General features: G+C 40.3%; 1 non-coding gene across 1 annotated transcript; it reads left to right on the top strand.

Moving 5' to 3' along the window:
* The first annotated feature begins 11,598 nt into the window (after window positions 1–11,598).
* LOC132672653 (U6 spliceosomal RNA) lies at window positions 11,599–11,704 on the top strand. Its single transcript, XR_009607630.3, has one exon. It is a non-coding gene; the product is annotated as a U6 spliceosomal RNA (small nuclear RNA).
* The last annotated feature ends 2,553 nt before the right edge of the window (window positions 11,705–14,257 follow it).

Below are 14,257 nucleotides of genomic sequence, written 5' to 3'. Positions count from 1 at the left end.
TGTCAATTCTGGAATTCTGAGAATATTATACAGAGAAAAATCCTTACAGAAGACTTTATATGTCCCTTAATTAGTTTCTTATGTGATCATCTATGGCTCTCTTCCCTGTATTCATTTATTCCTGTCCCATTCTCCCCCTCTAGGAATGTGAGTTTCTAGTGAGCAGACACCATGTAGATGCTCAGCCAGTGGTTGAATGAGTGGAAAAAAATCAGCGAATGGCCTTGATTGCTGCCTGGTCCTGTCCTACTTAATTCTTACAGAATTCTTTTTCATTCTGTCTGTCATTCTGTCAACTGTGTGCTCCTTGCGATTTCATCTAAACTCTCCCTCGGTCTTTCTTACATGCTTTTCTCATCCTTGTAAAGAGAAGGACATTGAGCCCCAAGATATACAAGTCCTCACTTGCAACTGGCTTTTTCTACTCAGGAGTCTGGGTAGCATCCTCCCAGATTGTAACATTCACTCATGGCTTCCTCCTGAGATGAAAATGACTGTGTGGAATGCCAAGGACAGCTCACTCTGGTAGTTGACTTCTGGAGTTGTGGAACCAGTCTGCTTCGGAGCAATTGATGAGTTTTCCACAATATCCTTTTTTTTTTTTTTTTCATATGGTTAGCAAATAATGGAAGTTTACAGTATCTCATAGAATATGTTCCTCAAAGCAACACTGCTTGGTATGTCAGACTTGTCTGCAGTCAAAATCTATTGTTGGGCAAATGAACAGAATCATCTTGAGTAAAGGCTGAAGGCAAGCATACATTCAAGTCGAGTCCCCGGAGTCCTGATTCTCAGAATATACTCTTCTGATTCCAAAATCAGTGCCTGCTCTACTTAACCTCCTGAGGGAAACTTACCCTCAGCTCACCCCTGGGAGGGACAATGCTAAGGCATTGGTTTAAGATACCAATTAACAGGGCGCCTGGGTGGCTCAGTTGGTTGGGTATCTGTCTTTGGCTCAGGTCATGATCTCCTGGTTCATGGGTTCCAGCCCCAGGTTGGGATCTGTCCTGACAGCTCAGAGCCTGGAGCCTGCTTTGGATTCTGTGTCTCCCTCTCTCTGCCCCTTCCCACCCCCCCCCCCAAAAAAAAATAAAGATTTTTTTAAAAAATAAAAAAAGAAAAGATATCAGTTGACTAACTTGAAAGGAAATTAAAGAATCCATTTATGTGAAAACCTCAATGAAAATTATAAAAGTAATTAGGTACAACAGATCAGGTGGATAGCAATGTGTTTGCTTCTCTGTATAGGTCACTCTTTCCAAAGGAGTTCTTGCAAATCCTCCTTCAACAAATGAAACATTTTCAATTCAAAAGTAACCTTTCCTCTCCTAAAATGAAACTGATAGCGCAATCATCTCAACCTACCTGAGTTCCAGAACTGAGCACGGCTGAACTCTGAGGCTAGGACATGGGAAGTCCTCTTAAACGTTTCCAAATGAGTCAAAGCCTAGTATTTTAAACCTTAAATATACAACAACTCGATATCAAATTTGTTGTGACAGTGGGAGGTACAAAATGGATGAACCTGGTAAATAAGAATGATAAGAAACCAGGACAAAGACATTTCCTACCATCTCACTTAAGGGGGTTCCTTGTATCCCTTCTTGGAAAGAAAACTGGAAATTCATGCAGAACCAGACAGCGCTTCACTTCTAAGTTGATTAATACACTATTTGCCTTTCAAGTTTCACAATTTTAGAAAACAGTGTATATTTCTTGTTTATGCCACAATGTCAGAGAGAGAACATTTTCCTCCTTCTGGGTTTAGAGCATTGAGATTATCCAGATACACTGTTTGCAAAGATACTTGACATGGCTTCCACAGAAATCAAGTTTCCAATATCAAGAAAGTTTTACTCCCTGACACTAATTTTAAATGCATATTTTATGATATGCATTTAGTATACTGAATGCTCTTCTAGGTTAGAATAATTTTATGAAAAATAATGTAATAGCTTTAAAGAGATAAGTATAACTTAGGCCAACTAACAGGTATATATAACAACATATATACTAAGTAGTTTCCTATATTAAAATAATGATGATAGTGGTAACAATAGAACTCTCTTATGTATTGTAACAGTGTGTGACTGATAAAATAGACAAACAGACTAAAAACATGCAAAGAGAGATTCGTTGATGAAGGGCAGGATGACTTCATCAATATAAATGACTCACATGTGCATAATCACTATGCAAATTTCTAAAAATGCAATGTCATGTTGCATTGAGATTTCCTAAGAACTCTTTTTTTATTATTTATTTTTATTTATTTATTATTTATTTAGAGAGCATGGGGAGGGGGCAGAGGGAGAGAAGGAGATAATTTCAAGAATCTCTGTGCTGAGCACAGAGCCTGATGAGGGGCTCAATCCCAGGACCCTGGGATCATGACCTGAGCCAAAATCAAGAGTTGGACACTCATCCAACTGAGCCAACCAGGTGCCCCTCCTAAGAATTCTATTGAGGAAGTAAAATTACCCTTCTATAAATATTCCCTTCTCTAGAGTAGTTGACCAAATATTAGACTTAATTGTTTTTTGGTGTTTATTACTATTAACATTCCTGTGATGGTTTCACATAAATTTTATACCCTTACTGATCATATTTCTATCTTGAATTGTTCTTTCATTTTATAAGTGTGAATACCTTTTCTATCCTAGAGTTAGTTGAAAAAAAGTGATATACACATGCAAATGGATGAGTGGCAAAAAAAAAAAAAAAAAACCAAACCCACACTAATCATGAATGTGTATGATACTTATGACAGGCCCTATGTAGGTACATTTTTACAACTTCACAGACCTCCATTTCTTTATTTCTTCATATATGAAATTAGAGTAATGGTGTCTACTTTGGAGAGCTGCTGTCAGGATTGATTGCAAAAATGTATGGTTAAGTACCCAGTGCAGTCTGAATAGAGCACACTCTAAATAAATATCAACTCTCCTCCCTACATAGTCCCTGGAGGGCCCTGGAAGCTCCAGTATCACATGGCATAGTGCCTGATGACCATTGATACTGCTCAATAACACTTGGGTCCTATCTGAATTCCAATGAATCCTAAGAATATACATATATAGATATATATATATAGATAGATAGATAGATATACACACACAGAGATATGTATATATTTACATATATATACATATATATGTACATATATATGAATATACGAATACATGTACGTACATATATATGTATATATGAATATATATACACATATATATGTACGTATATATGTGTGTATATATACGTACATATATACGTACATATATACGTGTATGTATATACATGTGTATATATACACACATATATATGTACATATATATGTATATTCTTAGGATTCATTGGAATCCATATATATATATATATATATATATATATATATATAATTTTTAAATGTTTTATTTTGAGAGAGAAAGTATGCAAGTGGAGAAAAGGGCAGAGAGAGAGGAGAGACAGAATCTCAAGCAATCTCTACGCTGTCACAGGGGAACCTGATGCTGGGCTCAGTCCCACAAACTGTACCTGAGCTAAAATCAAGAGCCAGATAGTCAACCAACTGAGCCAACCAGGCACTACAAGAATATATATTTAGACTTGGTATCATTTCACGTACATAAATTATGCTGGTCTGAAATGGTGAAAATATAACCTCTTCACAGATGTGGTGAGGAAATGAAATTCTTTGCCTTTATAGATTTAAGGGACTTAAATTTTCAATGATTCAAAATCAGCTTGTGCTCTTACTTCCATTTTTCTAATTACTTAGGCACTTATGGAAATAACCAGAAGGAAATAAAAATAACAGGGTGAAGGGTGATTGGCCAAAGCACCAGTTTATATTGTGTTCTGAACCTACCATTTTCCTTTGAATGTACAGATACATTGGCCATCGGGGTGCCTGGGTGGCTCAGTCGGTTAAGCATCTGACTTTTGCCCAGGTCATGATCTCACAGTTCATGGGTTCAAGCCCCACATGGGGCTCTGTGCTGACACCTTGGAGCCTGGAGCCTGCTTTGAGTTGATTCTGTGTCTCCCTTTCTCTCTGCCCCTCCCCTGCTCATGCTTTCTCTCTCTCTCTCTCTCTCTCTCTCTCTCTCTCTCTCTCTCCCTCTCTCTCTCTCTCTCCCTCTCTCTCTCTCTCTCTCTCTCTCTCTCACACACACACACACACACACACACACACACACAAATAAATAAACATTAAAAAAAAAAGATACATTGGACATCAAGAATCACAAACTTGAGGGGCACCTGGGTGGCTCAGGCAGTTAAGCTTCTGACTCTTGGTTTCAGCACAGGTCATGATCTCAAGGTTGGTAAGATCAAGCCTCTTGTGGGGCTCTGCGCTGACAGAGCAGAACCAGCTTGAGCCTTTCTCTCTCCCCTCTCTGTTCCTTCCCTGCTCTCTCTCTCTCAAAATAAATAAGTAAACATTAAAAAAAAAGAATCGCTAACTCCAATTAGATCTGCAAATAAAATAGTTTAAGTTTTACTAAACTAAATTTTAGGCCTATTTAGATTTAAATTCAGGCGTATGCAGGTTTGAGTTTTAGATTAAATTCGTGCCTAATCGGATTCATTTCCAACTACTCAAAAACATGGACGCAGTTACCACGCTAAGGAGTTAACGGTTCAATTATCCAGGAACCCTGTGTAGTCCTTGAAACCAAACGTTAGCAGAAAGGACTTCCAACAAACATTTAATAGGAAAACATACACTATGGCCACCAAAGCAGCTGCCTGTGCAAAGTTACACTGGCCTGGACCCTGTTTTCCCGGATGTTTGTGTTTAGTTGTTACATCACAGGTATGAGCCAGATGAATAAACTGAAGCCAGTCGAATCACTGAAACGGAAGGGGTCAGGTGCCTTTTCAGTAATGCTTGCAATGGGGGGTGACAGTCCCCACAATGCTAAATAGTAGAAGGAGACACATAAGTGAAATGTCCATATGTCCATTCTTTTTAAAAAAAAAAAAAAATTAAGTTTATTTATTTTTGAGAGAGTCAGAGAGAGCAAGTGGGACAGGGGTAAACAGAGAGGGAGAAAGAGAATCCCAAGCAGGCTTTGCGCTGTGAGCTCAAAGCCTGACCTATGGCTCGAACTCACAAATCATGAGATCATGACCTGAGCCAAAACTAAGAGTCAGACGCTGACCCAACTGAGCCACCCCGGTTCCCCAATATGTCAGTTCTAAGGAATAGCATCTCCAATTTCCCTTCTTTCACTAACAAGTCTCTGGGTATCTGACCAGAAAAGGAAGGGTCTGAAAAAGAAAGAGCTGGGTCTTCCTCTTATGGGAAAAAAAACTACACACACACACACACACACACACACACACACAGTCCAATGCCTGCATTTACAGAAGAGAATGAGTTCTTAAAAAAATGCACTGAATTAATAAAAAAAAAAAAAAAATCAGTGCCATATCCAAAAAAAGAATTCTGACCTCCTGACTTGTAACTTGATCACTTCCCATTCAGCTTAATAATCCTGGTAGCATGATGGTCCAACCAGTTTAACATACCTTGAACATTTCTGGGTATCTATCTGGGATTAACTAGAAATTTTCCTTATGAATGTGTCATCTAAATAAAGATATTACATGAATAAAACATAATCACAGATGCTGTTGAGACATAATGAGATTCCATACTACTGGACTGTCATTATGAAATATTATGTTTTTATCAAAGAGGGTGAGATTTCAGAGGACAGAATTAGCTAAGGACAGAGGAGAAGGTAAAATGAATTTTCTGATCCCAAAGAATACAGAACAGCCTGGTCTACCTTCTACCTGCAGAGAAAGAATTGTGAAGTTATTGCTGATCTGCCATGAAAATACAGGCTCACTCAGAAGTTGAAATCAAATCTGGCTAAATCCAAGAACTTGATTCCGTGACACATACACACACCCCTACATCAGCCATGGCCTGGATTCTCAGCAGGGAAAGCCAATAAGGGCCTGTATGGACCGCAGCACCTGCTGCCTTCTGTGCCCTATTTTCAAGACCCATAACCTTGCCTGCACCTCTTAGGGAAAACAGCTGTATGGAGGCTTCAGTGCCCAAGGACGAGTGTTCCCACTTGGTAAAAGCATAGGAACAAAGGTCAGCTGTGATAAGAATCTCCATAGTTGTTGATAGGGAGGAAATAAAGTCAGGAAAGAAATCTCAACCCAATTTTTTCCCCCATTCTGTATTTACTCACTTAATGATGTCCTTACTCTTTCTTCATGTAGCTGTCTATTGACAAGTGGAAAATTTTGTAGTCATCTGGATGAATGAAGTAGGACAGTCATGCTCCCATTTCTGTACGACTCTCTACTTGTATGTAAAGTCCATATTATGAATCGTATTTTCAGGTGTAATACACATGCTTAAATACAAGTCTATATGTTTATGTGTTTTGTCCTCCTCTTTATATCTCTGCAAAAGAGAGTAAGGAAACCGAAATCACACCTTAGGATTGGCAGGGACTCTGCCATGTGCTTTTCATAGATTTTTCTCCTGATATATCTCTATTTTCCTTCTCTTTTCTCCTCCTTCTGTTTTTCCTTCTTTTCCTTTCCTTCTCCTCTTCCTTCTTCCTTGTCCATCTGCCTCTTCCCCTTCCCTCTCTCTAATCTGTCTTTCCTCTCAGATACACAGGTACACACATGCACACATATATGAAGCCATGTGTAAGAATTAAATGGCAATCCAGGGGTGCCTGAGTGGTTCAGTCAGTTAAGCATCCGACTTCCACTCAGGTCATGATCTCACGGTTCATGAGTTCGAGCCCCGCATGGGCTCTGCATTGAGGAGGAGCCTGCTTAGGATTCTCTCTTCCTCTCTTTCTCTCTGCCCCTCCCTGGCTTATGCTTTCTTTCTCTCTCAAAATAAATAAACAAACTTAAAACATTTCAATGACAATCTGATGACAACAAAACTATATCTAACTTCTCTCTCTCTCTCTCTCTCTCTCTCTCTCTCTTTCTCCAGCCACATAACTTTTCTGCATCTAAACAAAGGAGGTGTTGCTTTTCTTTATAATTTTCTTTATAATCCACTCCACGTCCCCTGGCTCCAGGCTTTTATTGTATTTCATCTGGTCAGGAAGTGCCCTTGGATTCTTCTCAGCTTCTTCCTATCATGAGGCTCCCTTGCCACAGTCCTAGAGAGGTGATATTATAGGATCCAGGCTTGTAAAAATGACAAGGAAAACCTGGAACTTAGCCATCAAAGGGGAAAAAAGGACATGTCCATTTACCTGAAACGAGTGGTCAAGATGCGTTCACAAGAACACACTTTTTGGCTTATATTTAAATCATCCTTAACAATTGCCATGACTCACTACCTGAGTCATAGATATGTTGTGAAGCCAACCAAAATATATGAAATGGTCTGGCTCATTCCCCTTGTGTATATTCAACTCAAGGTGAGAGGTAGGTTACTCTTCAAGAATGCCTACGGTGCAATCCGGCTTCCACTGTTTAAGAACCAGTTTTTATAAACCTGTTTTTAAGACCTGTTGTTTAATTCATAGATGTCAAACAAAGCTGTAAAACCCGTTCCTCTATTCGGGCTGTACTAAGAGGAGCCTTCTGGTATACATCTTTTCATCAGATGATGTAGTTTCTCTGTAAGTAGACCTACATTCCTCTAGTGGTACTTGGGTTCTACCTTTTATACCTAAATTGCTGCCTGTGTAAATAACTCATGACTGTGGTTGATAAAGATGCTTTATCATAACTTATTAATTTAAAGGAACGCTCCTGTTTTCCACCAACATCTCAGTGTGTTTCTGTCCTGAGATGTATTACACTCTACAAAGTGGGAATATCGGCTTGATCATCAGGCATGGTTGTGCCTTGATCCAAAAGGCTGTGGTTGAAAGGACACCCGTTTAAAGGTGTATCTCTTAATTGGATGACTTAACATAGTAAACATTGGTCCATATGATTTTTTTTCAAAAATTTTTGAAGTATCACGGTAAATTAGCATATATACAAGATATGTCCCTAGGTATCAGACATAGAGAATAAGATCAGCAAATAAATTCACCATGGCCATTGAAGTCACCTGGAAACAAACATAAGAATATCAACAAGAGACAGCAACTGAACATGCATTGTTATGGGAAACCCATTTTTTCTTTCTTTACTATTGACCAAAGAGTTGATTATTTTGGGGAAGCTGATAAAAAATAACTAGAATTCTGGGGGCTCCTGAGTGGCTCAGTCAGTTAAGCATCTGACTTCAGCTCAGGTCACGGTCTCACGGTTCGCAGGTTCGAGCCCCGCATCGGGCTCTGTGCTGACAGCTCAGAGCCTGGAGCCTGCTTTGGATTCTGTGTCTCCCTCTCTGTCTCTGCTCCTTCCTTTGCTCATGCTCTCTCTTTCTCTGTCTCAAAAATAAATAAAACATTTTAAAAAGTAACTAAAATTCTGATTTTTTTCAATCAATTCCAAGAAAAATTTCAAAAATACAAAATAAGGAGTTGGTTTTGAGCAAAAGAAATCCAATATCCTCAAATCTCTTGTTCCGCTGTTCTTCTGGCAGGCACTGCACTTCACAAAGGGAGGCAAGGTAAGTACATTTTTTGTTCTGTGTGCTTAATGTATAAAGTATCCCCACTTCCCTCAAGAAACAGTATCATATCTAAAACACTTTGACGAACACTGAATATTAAAATATTATATGACACTACAGAAATCAAAAGAAGCAGACACAAATGCATGCTCTTCAATTTCTCAATATGTTCAGAATATACCACAGCATTGATAATATGAAGACAAATATTTGGATTTATTTTTAAATTGAAAATTCTTCTGGTTGTTCTTCACTGAGGGGCGTTAGCGGTGAAGAGGTGATCAGCTTGCCGCTGAACGAAATGTGTCTGGCACGTTCTTGGTGTCTCTCCTCCACCTGAGTAAATCAAGCCGAATGTCTGCTTTTTCTTTGTGTGTTCCCAAGTCTGGTGGAAAACAGCAAAGTCATTAAGATGTGAGACATGACAAATTCACAGTCCCCCACCACTCCTGGGACCTTAACGCTGCCGGGAGAACAATGAGGTTTTCTTCATTTTCTCTCCCAATTTTTGTTGTTGTTTTTGTTTTTGTTTTCAAACCTTCACTTTCCTAAAGAATAATGCTTCACCTCCTTCCCATACCACTCTATCCTCCTTAAAGAGAGAGAGAGAGAGAGAGAGAGAGAGAGAGAGAGAAACCATCAAGAACTCTCTCACCCACACCGTATCAACCGTTCATTTGTTTCCATACTGTCTCTTTATCTTGTCCTACTGGGGGGTGGGGGTGGGGGGCAATTCCTACCCAAATTTTGTTCTTGTATCTGAGCTTCGAATTTCATTCCCTTGGGTCTTATCAGGACCATCACCATATTGATTTTTCTCTTGTTCTTTGCCATTTAGTCTCTCCCTCCCTGAAAGCAGGCATACACTCTTCCTCCATGATCTTCCTTCCTATGGCTTTGGCTGCACATTCTTAGCTTCCCTGGCAAGATCCCTTCGCCTGCCCGCCCTTTCCTTGTTGAGCTGTTGGCTGATATCCTTCCTCATTCCGCCCTCTTCGTGTATTCTCCATGAGCATTTTCACCTTCTCTGCTGGTGTCCAAGTCCGATATACCCATGACACATAAATCTACCACCAGCCCTAAATTCTCTACTAAATTTCAGGCTCATGTTTACCTCTAACTGCAAAACAGTGCCTCCTGGATATCTCACAAGTGTGAAAAATGAGACAGTAGGCCCCAAACAGAGGCACTTCTGCTAAGTCCCATGTCACGGAAGCAAGACTTAATTTAATTACAGTCTCAGCTCTCCCAGAAATCAAATCTTAAACCAGTCCATCAGGAATCACCTAACCGGCACTAATTAGGTAATCTGCCAAAGAAAGCCCTGTCATCCCCCAAAGGAAAGTAACCCTGCCATAACTTTGCACATGCTAATGTGCCTCTTTCCCACCTTCCTTGTTCCAACTCCTTTCTGCCCATGTAAGTCTTCCATTTTGTAAGTTTCCTCAGAGCTTCTCTCTGTCTTTTAGATTGGATGCCACCTGATTTGAATTGACTTTTGCTTAAATAAGCTCTGAAAATATTTAACATACCTCAGCTTATCTTTTAACACAGGTAACTCAATATTTTAGAATAAAATTTTTTATCTGTTCCCCCTATCAATCCAACATGACCCTTTCCTCTAATTCTGATTTCATTAAGTGTAAAACCATCTGTTGGATTAGTCATGAAACTTGGGCACTATTCTTGATTTCTCACTCGCCCTCATCCTAGACAGAGTAAAACTCCAAGCCCTTCCCCCGGGGCTCCAAAATATCACTGGAATCTATCCACATATCTCCACCTCTGCTGCGTCTACGCTGGTTGATGCCCTGCTTCCTCCAGCTTAGACATTGCAGTAGCCTCCCTGCCTCCTGTTTCCCTATGTCTTCCATCCACTCTTCATTCTGGGCCACGGTCACCTCTCCACTGAAACTCCACTCAAACTGCATCTACCTACTGTCAGTTCTAAGTCAGCTTGCCCTCCATTTGTTGGTTAGGCTTTAGCTTAGATCTCATTTTCTTTGTAAAACCTTCACACCATGACTCTGGGCAAGCTGTCCTTCCAATGGCCCCCTAAAGCATCCTACTGAACTGAAATTTCCTACTCAGTTGTCTGTATCCAACGTTGAATTTCATAAGTTCTGTCTGTCTTGATCACTCTTGTGGTTCTAGAACCTGGCACCCAGTACCTGGCATAGAGGAAATATTCTAAATAATTATTGAATAAATTCCTGAATTTGTAAATAAATGGTTTTAGGACTAGTTGAATACTAAATAGAATAAGTTGGGCTGAGGGAGGGAAATCAAACACTCAGCAAGGCAGTTATGAGGGCAAAATGGTCGATGGATTATTCCTAATGTCTCTTTTCCATCATAAATTCTTTAAAAATGTGTTTACACACTTACGACTTTTACATGTTTGCAACAGATTTCACTGAGTCTTATTCTTCGCTTTTCCCTGTATCTATGCCACTTGTCAAGTAATTTTGCAAAGCTTACTAACCATGGGCAGGGCACGTTTCCCACCTCAGCTCTGATTTCAACCATGACAGATGCTTTGGTCCACAGGTAGATGTGAAAGTAACACAGTGTTGGTCTGAGTCTAAGACCCAAGAGGTCTTGCATGTTTCTGCTGGTTTCTTTGTGCCTCAGCCACCGCCATGAAAAGAATATGGCTGTGCCAATGCACTGGTTCCAGGAGGAGAGTATGAGACCCAGGGAGCAAAATGATGCAGCCAAGGTGCTTCAGCTGACCCCAGCCTAGGTCAGCTGACCCCAACTGACTTGTAGCCTTGGTTTCTATATAAATGCTTATTGTTTGAAGTCACTATGTTCTAGAATAGTTTTTTATACCAAACTTTTGTGGTGGCAGTAACTGCCTGGTCTATTTGCTACTTGAATGTTTGGGTATTCCATAGATGATTATGAAACGTACTTGCCGTTGTCCATTAAAAAGTAATAGTTCTGGAAAAAATATTTACGGTACATACATCTAACGAAAGAGTCGAATCCAAAATACATAAAGAACTGTGCTCACTTTGGCAGCACATCTACTAAAATGGAATGACGCAGAGTAGATTAGCATGACCCCTGTACACGGATGACATGCAAATTTGCAAAACACATAAAAAAAACCCCTCATAATAAAAAGTACAAACAACCCAATTTAAAATGACACCCCCCCCACACTTGAACAAATATTTCACAAAACACGGTATGCAAATAGCCAGTAAGCAAATGAAAACGTGCTCAACGTCATTAACCATAAGAGGATGCAAATTAAAACCATGGTGAGATACCTTTCACAGGTGCTAGTGGGCTATTCTCAAAACACCTAACAAAACAGACATTTGTGAGTATCTGAAGTGACTAGAAGTCTCATCTATTGTGGGTAGATGTCGAGGAATGTCCAACCACACGGAAGAACTCCTTTGCAATTTCTTGTAAAGTTAAACAGTTACTTTACGTAAAGTAAACAGTAAAGAAGTAAAGACGATGTGTACACAAAAAGACGTAGAGAAGAATGTTCATAGTAGCCTTACTCATAATTGCCTCAAACTCGAAATGGCCCAAATAACCATCAACAGGTGAATGAACTAACACATTGTGGTAAACTCATAGAGTAGAATGCTTCTTAGTAAAAAGAAATGAACTACTGACACACACAACAATTTGGATCAACTTCAGAAACATTATATCAAGCCCCCTCCACCAAAAAAGCACGAATTGTGTGATTCAATTCGTATGACTTTCAGTATAAGCAAAACAAATCTATGTGCTAGAAACTAGAGTTGTTGTTGTTGTTGTTGTTGTTGTTGTTTTCCCTGACAGGAAATAGTGCAGAACTGACCAGAAAGAAGTTTGAGAGGATTTTCTGGGGTTTTGGAAATGTTTTCTATTCCATAGGTTGTGGTTAAATGGGTGTATGCCATTGACAAAACTCTTCAGAATGAGTCCTTAAGATCTATGTATTGTACGTAAATTATACAGCTACATCTGTAAAAGATTGTTCTGGCCAAAGGGGATGGCGAAGATATATACATAGATGAGAAAGAAAGAGACACACATACAGAGAAACAAAGAGAAATAATGAAAACTCAAACTACACTTCAAAAGGGAAGTTGCAGTGTTTTGTAACCATTTGATAAGGGAAGGTGCTCTCCATACACACCATTTAATAACAAAAGGAAACAGTGCTTTTTATGGAGGGCACATAGTATTTGTGAAATGAATGGCTGCTACAGATGGTCCTGAGGCAGCCACAGTGAGATCTCCTGGAGTAAGAAGAACGCTGAAGCCCACAGAGGATACAGGAGACTACAATTTTGGTGGCAAGACATTGCTGTACAAGCTGGCGTGCAATAGGTAGACTCTTGAGACTCACTCGACGCTTTCCTGCCCAACGGGGTACACACTTAGAACTCTCGAGACTTCAGGTTTCCTTGAATCGAATGGCTTTCACCTGGGCTCTGCACCTGGGCTCAGAACATCGGACCATGGGCAGCTGCATCTATTCACGAGGCGCAGATATTTTTGTTTGGTACTGTCTTTGGTGCTAGTGTAAGGAAGGGAAAAAAGCCTCTTCCCCATCCCCTCCGAGGGTCTCCAGCTGGAGCCTGAAAATAGACTGACAAAGGACCGATGAACAAGAGAAGAACAGAGCTTGTTAACGTGGGCAGCATGCATGCATGTGGGAGAAACTCAGTGCTGGGTAATTCAAAGAGGTGGTTTGAACTTGCACCTAAATGGCATCTTAACAAAGAAGGACAAATTTGTAGGGAAGTGACAAGACACAAGGAAAGGGTTTCTGGCTTCTAGGGACTTCCAACTGTGGGAAGGCAATGTGGGAGAAACCAGTGGAAAGGAAGGGCCACTTTAGCAAGGTTTGGTTGCACAGGTCCACTTCAGTGCTGATTTTCCTTCTTCTGCGTGACCATAGAGCTTCTCCGGGAGAGGGGATTTGGGGCAGTTTTCATTTTCAGAAGTTTCTGCTTTGAGTCAGATAAGAGAAGTTCTGAAAAGGCTTCTTTCTGCATCTCTTGATTCTCCGTCGTACCAAAGCTGCACATTTGGGGATGGCACGTTCTGATCCTCCACACTAGCTCATCAACTGAAATGAAAATGCCACTGACCTTGGAACCCGGAGATCGACAAGCTTCAGTTCTCCTTCCTATGTTCCAGAGTGGAAAGAGGGAATCCCAAGCAGGCTCCTTGCTGTCAGCACAAAGCATGATGCAGGGCTGGACCCCACAAACCGTGAGATTATGACCTGAGCCAAAGTCAGATGCTTAACCGACAGAGCCACCCAGGAGCCCCCTTAACGAGAGCCGATACTACTGCCTTCTAGATGGGTCCACTTTGATCATTCTCCCTTTGTAATTTAGATTGAGTACTTTGCGTAATACCATAGGTGAATTCCTGAGGAAATTGTACATAAGCCATGATCAAATCGTTTTCATGCACTGGAAAGACTCACTATTTAACAGATTCACTATTTAGAGGAAAATTAGATGGAACCTGTCTCTACAATTGTGCCAGCGTTCCTGGTTTCAAGCAGAAGGAATACATTGATTTCCTCAAAGAGGAAATGGATGCATTGGAGAGACAGCTGGCGCTCAGAGTGGTTAACAGCTTATATTCCAAACCGGACCATGGCCACCAAGCTCCGAGGTGCTGTGTGGTAAGAAC

The sequence above is a fragment of the Panthera onca genome, chromosome A3 (genome assembly GCF_046562875.1).
Source record: "Panthera onca isolate mPanOnc1 chromosome A3, mPanOnc1 haplotype 2, whole genome shotgun sequence".
NCBI classification, from domain to species: domain Eukaryota; kingdom Metazoa; phylum Chordata; class Mammalia; order Carnivora; family Felidae; genus Panthera; species Panthera onca.
The sequence above is the reverse complement of the archived record's forward strand: the minus strand, read 5'-3'. Positions and strand labels throughout refer to the sequence as shown.